At 44.4% G+C, this 6,405-nt stretch overlaps 1 protein-coding gene across 13 annotated transcripts in view; it reads right to left on the bottom strand.

Moving 5' to 3' along the window:
• RFX2 (regulatory factor X2) overlaps positions 1–6,405 on the bottom strand; it is a 91,914-nt gene that overhangs the window by 52,270 nt on the left and 33,239 nt on the right. The window lies entirely within an intron of this gene.

The raw sequence follows: 6,405 nt of genomic DNA on the forward strand, positions 1-6,405 counted from the left end.
AGAAGACCCAAGGCCCCACAGTAAACTGCATTGCTTTACAGCTGGGCCTCATCTGGGCACCTCCAAAACCCAAACAAAGAAGAGGAATCTGCAGATCTCTCTGTAACTGCTGCTGGGTGGTCTCAGGCAGAGGCTAAATTTGCACCTCCTTGGAGATCCAAGAGTCAGTGTACCCAGGGGTCAGAGAAGAACCATCCAGATTGTAACTCCTCATATCCATAAGGGACACACTCAAGGGGCAGACCCAATGAGCACCAAAGCCACACTGAAGCAAGTCTTGCCCCATAAGGGTGTCTCCAGCACAGAAGTTCTCCCATTATAGACACAGCTGATTCTCACAGCCAATTGGCCTGCAGGTCAATTCCTCCCAGTGATACCAACAACAACCAAGGCTTAACTACAACAAGACTGTGCACACAGCCCACAAAGGGGTGCACCAAGCGTGTCCACCTCAGGTAACTGGGGAGGCTGAGCCACTGGGCCCTGTAGGACATCTAGTACACAAAGCCATTCTATCAACTCAGGGAAGCAGCCAAAATGCAGAGACAAAGAAACAGGTCACAAATGAAAGAAATGGAAGAAAGCAAACTACTGGATATAGAGTTCAAAACCACGGTTATAAGGTTTTTCTAGAAACTGCAGTAAATTTAGTGAGACCCTCGAGGATATGAAAAAGGACCAACTAGAAATTAAGCATACACTGACTGAAATAAAGAATAATATACAGAGATCCAACAGCAGACTAGAGGATTGCAAGAATCAAGTCAAAGATTTGAAATATGAAGAAACAAAAAACACCCAACTGAAAAAGCAAAAAGAAAAAAGAATCTAAAAATATGAAGATAGTATAAGGAGCCTCTGGGACAACTTCAAGTGTACCAACATCCGAATTATGGGGGTGCCAGAAGAAGAGAACAAGATACTGAAAACCTATTTGAAGAAATAATGACAGAAAACTTCCCCCATCTGGTGAAAGAAATAGACTTATAAGTTCAGGAAGCACAGAGAACCCCAAACAAAAGGAATCCAAAGAGAACCACACCAAGACATATCATAATTAAAATGCCAAGAGCAAAAGACAAAGAGAGAATATTAAAAGCAGTAAGAGTAAAACAGTTACCTACAAGGAAATACCCACAGGATTGTCAGCTGATTTCTCAACAGAAACGATGCAGGCCAGAAGGGAATGGCAAGAAATATTAAAAGTGATGAATAGCAAGAGCCTACAACCAAGATTACTCTACCCAGCAAAGTTGTCATTCAGAATTGAAGGTCAGATAAAGAGTTTCACAGATAAGAAAAAAACTAAAGGAATTCATCACTGCCAAGCCAGTATTATATGAAATGCTAAAAGGTATTCTTTAAGAAGAGGAAGAAGAATAAAAAAGTAAAGATAAAAATTATAAACAACAAATACATATCTATCAACAAGTGAATCTAAATATCAAGTGAATAAAAAATCTGGTGAACAGAATAATCTGGTGAATATAATAGAATCAGGGGCATAGAAAGGGAGTGGACTGACAATCCTTGGGGAGATAGGGGTGTGGGAAAAGACTGGACAAAAATCATACATCTATGGATGAGGACAGTGTGTGTGTGTGTGGGGGGGGTAAGAGCATGAGGTGGGATGGAACCGGGTGGAGGGGAGTTATGGGGAGGGGGTTGGAGAAGAACAACTGTAATAATCTGAACAATAAAGATTTAAAATAAAATAAAATAAAATACTTAAAAACTTTCACTGACATTTTCACCCAGCAAATGTTTTAGGTATTCTTCTGATACCAGCTCTAATTAGTAAAAACTTGACCACCACAAGACTTGGTGTCCAGGAATGAAAGTTCTTCCCAGGTTGAGGGCAGGTGCCCCAAAGTTCGTCACATCAAAGAATTGGGTGCTGTGCGGGAGACCAACTGTCAGCTGCTTTCTGCTGAGAAAGTGGGCAAGGAAAGTGTTGTACACTCACACATATACCCACAAACACACATACACACATGATCATGGATGCACACACAAATGTGCTCACACACAAACATATGTGTGAACACAATACATATACATCAATACACCCATATGTACACATAAACACATATAGAAACCTTACATATATTACAAACATATACACAAAACACAAGTGCATGTACACACACGTACAGCACAGGCTAATGCAAGAAAAATGGCCCAAACCACTTAGACAACCTGTTACCATGTTCTTACTATGGACATTTTTCTATTAAATTGAATGTTGACTAGTCCCAATAGGAAAAAAAAAAATCAATGATTCTTACCGTAAAAAGGGTGACACATCTATGTTTACACATTTGCACATGTGCCTATGGGAGAAAAATCTCAGTGTACAGGTTTTGCTCCACAGATAACTTCCTCAAATTATAAGCCCCTATCACCCACTTTCTGACACAGCCTGTCCTCCCTTACCTCTCAGCCTACACCCCACTACACAATACCACGTACCCTTTTCCCCTTCCTCTCAGCCCAGGTCCCTCCACTGACCCAGATCCTAACCCCAACATTTCTACTCCTCTCTTCCTTCCATCATTCACTGCCCATGGTGGTTTTCCTGCTGCAACAGCAGAGAGGAGTGCCTATTACAGGACAGACTGGCAGAGCCTATTACTCTCTGGTTCTCTCCAAATCTCTTATCCAGGTGTGAGCATGTGTCCCAGAGCCTCGGTCTCCTCAGAGGACCTGCTGACCAGGCTGCCCTCTGCCCTCTGCTCAGGTCCCAATCTTGTAGCTCACAGCACGTCCCATCATGCCATCTTAGAGTCATGTCTATCGCCACCATGATCCCAGTTCCTTTGATGGCTTAGGTCTGGGGAGTCTGTGTTGTTTGGCATCTTTGCCTCCTCTCATGTTCTTCCATCTGTGTTCTCACAACAGCTCCACAGTTCTCCCCAACCAAGGTCTTAGTGGCCAGTTTCCAGATTCATCTGAACTTGACCTCTCTGTAATGTTTGGTATTGCTCTTTGGGTTCTGTGCTCTTCTTTTTGGTCTCTTCTTTTCTCTGAGGGTCCTTTCTCAGCCCACTGCCCTGACCCTTCTTTGCCCCACAAGGTCCTCCCCTCCCCCAACTCCATCACCACAACTTTTAACACCACCCATTTGCCCAACTCCAGGTTCTATTTCCAGTTGCCTTCCAGACCTGGGAGTCCCTAAGGTGCCACAACAAATCCAAAAGGGAACTTATTTCCCCTAAACGTGCCACTTCTGCATTTACTCAGCCACTGTGCTGTAAGTCACTGAGTGTCTCCTTCGGCCTTGAGGCCACATCTATCTGGTGACCCTGACCTGCTGTCTCTGTCGGGTACTACCCCTCAGGGAACTAGTACAGTCCCTACCTCCTCATTGCACACCTGGAAGTCTGGATCTGCCTCCAAAGTGGATGCATATTCCAAATCAAGAACTACTACCAAGATGGGGTACGAGACATTCTCAGGTAAAGGGTCTTTAGCTCTTGGGGAGGTTGAGTTCCATGTGCTAGATGATTCAGGCGTGCTCATCACATCACAGGACACATTTACTCTGGGTGAGCCAGACCTTCTGACCCAAAGACTGCCAATGTCCAGCCAGCCTGAGAGCCCTTCTCTGTGGAGTGCTTCAAAAGAAGCACCTGTTTCTCTTCCCAACCTGCCCCTGGATCTTAGTTCCATTAGGAAAGAGACTTAATAGCCTAAATAAAAAACTCAACTTCTGAACACATGCTGAGGTGAGTGTCCAGCTGGGAGGGGATGAGGGCAGCATGGACTTTGGACTCAACCAACTTCAAATCTCAGCTCCGTCATTTGCTGTGGCCTCAGTTTCTTCATCTGCAAAATGGGTGGGGAGGATGAAGTGGAATGATATAATTCCATGTGTAATTAAGCCAGGGCAGGGATCATCCTGCAATCCAGGTATGAGACGCTCTGTGTGCAGGCTAGTGCTCTAACCACTGAGCATGCTGGCCAGGGTTATATCTATTTTGTTTTTTGTCAAAACTTATACCTATTTTTAGTCCAGTAATTAGTGTGGATCTGCCACCTCAAGTCTGAATCCCAGCCATAAATAAATATAGTTGACCCCTGAACAACATGGTTTGAACTGTGTGGATCTTCTCATATGTGAATTTATTTTTCCAATAAATACATTGGGAAATTTTTTTGGAGGTTTGTGACAATTTGAACTTGTCTTGTCAGATGACCTGTATGGGTTTTCTTTTAAAATTTTTTCATTATTAATTTCAGAGAAGAAGGAAGAGGAAGAGAGAGATGGAAACATCAATGATGAGAGAGAATCATTGATTGGCTGCCTTCTGCATGCCCCACATTGGGCATGTGCCCTGACTAGGACTCAAACTGTGACCTCCTGATTCATAGATGGATGCTCAACCATTGAGTTACACTGGCTGGGCTGTATGATTTTCTTAATAACATTTTTATTTTCTCTAGCTCACTTTATTATCAGGACACTGACCTCTTTTTCCTTAGATTGTCAAATAAAATAAATGACAACAGCCATCACAGTAATAGCTGTCTGGTATGAGTGAATAAAAATTATACCTTTAAAAAATGTTTCACCCAAGGAGTAAGCAATATATTTTTCCTATTAATGTTTTTTTTTAAGTTTGAAAAAGGTAGGGGGAAGGAGGAAGGAAAGGAGAGAGAGAGAGAGAGAGAGAGAGAGAGAGAGAGAGAGAGAGAGCGAGCGAGTGCGCGAGCGCACGAGCGCGAGAGAGGAGAAAAAAACATTGATGTGAGAGACACACATTAGTTGATTGCCTCCTGCACACACCTGGACCAGGGCAGGGATCATCCTGCAACCCAGGTATGTGCCCTTGACAGGGAAATGAATGAGACCCTCTGTATGCAGGCTAGTGCTCTAATCACTGAGCATGCCGGCCAGGGTTATATCTATTTTGTTTTTGTCAAAACTTATAACTATTTTTAGTTCAGCAAAAATATATATATTTTTGGTGTGCCACAGAATTTTAGTAATTAGTTTATGTGTACTATGAAATAAAAAGGTTAAAATCGCTGGCTTGGGAAATATGTGTTACTCCATGGTTTATGTTATTGGTCAGAGCTCATAGTCCATAGGAGGATATTAGTAGTTAAGTTTCAGTGAAGTCAGTTTTATGTGGGTTTGGACTGTGGGTGGATAATCTGCACCTCTAACCCTATGTAATCTGTTCAACCAAGTAAAAAGGAAGGGCCAAAGACCGCAAGGACAATCACAGTGACAGTGGTGGCAGCAATCACCTCAGCATTGTTTGTGTGCCAGACTCTGGGTTAAGTGCATTACAAATGTGTTCCTGCTTAGTACGGAGGAAGCTATTCCATTATCACCCTCATTTTAGAAACAACAAACAGACTGAGGCTCAGAGAGGTCTGGCAATGAGCCAAAGGCCTTATATACAGCATGAAGAGGCAGAGCTGGATTTGCACCAGGACTTATCCTTTAACAGGAGGCACAAGCTTGTAAAGACCCCCGAGTTTCCTGCTGTCTGTACTAGGCAGAGCCCCGTTTCCTTCCCAGATAAACTGCTCCTCAACCCTCTGGCAAAGAGAACTCAAAACAATAACAGGAGCTTGGTGTTTTGCTTGAAGAGCTCCATATGTCACTGGAGCTCTGAATGGACTGGCAGGACTCATTGAATGAGCTATACAAACCTGGTTTCTGACTGAGGCCTGCGGGACCCGAGAGTGGGCCACTGCACAGTGCTGCTTCTATCTGCAAGTCAAAGTCTTTGCAGAATTGAGGCCAGTGTGGTCCAGAGCTGGAGAGACAAGGTGGGTGGCAGTCATTCTGGCATGGAGGACCACTAAAGGCTGGACAGGTGTCCCTCCCAGTATCACAGCCATAATGGTACCTGCTAGGATGGAACTGATGTGACCTGATGGAGCAGGGCCAACGCCAGGCTGGGGAGCACTCTGTCCCTCGAAGTCTACCTGCTTGTTACAGCTTAGAAGGGCTGCTCAGTTGATATGGTGGGGAGGGGGAGGGAACAGGAAAAACCACCAATGGTTTCAAAGTGGACCAAAACATGGCAGTGAGCATGAGTAGAAGCCCTCCCTCAAATTACCTCACTGCCCAGTGCAGGTTTCCTGACCTCAGCACTATGGACATTGGGCGGGGTCATTCTCAGTTGTAGGGCCATCCTGGGCACTTTGGGGAGCTGAGCAGCATCCCTGGTCTCTACCACTTGATGCCAGGATGCCCGCCACCCAGCTGTGACAAGCACAGATGTCTTGAGACATCACCCGATATCCCTGGGGGCAAAGTCAGCCGTGGCTGAGAGGCTCTGCTTTTTCTGGGACTGTTCATACATTCTAACCTGATTTAACACAATTCTCAGGAGACCTGAATCACAGAAAAGTTTGAGAAGCCTGGTTCTAAACCAGCATTTC

This window comes from Pipistrellus kuhlii, unplaced genomic scaffold (genome assembly GCF_014108245.1).
Source record: "Pipistrellus kuhlii isolate mPipKuh1 unplaced genomic scaffold, mPipKuh1.p scaffold_m20_p_30, whole genome shotgun sequence".
Classification (NCBI taxonomy): Eukaryota; Metazoa; Chordata; class Mammalia; order Chiroptera; family Vespertilionidae; genus Pipistrellus; species Pipistrellus kuhlii.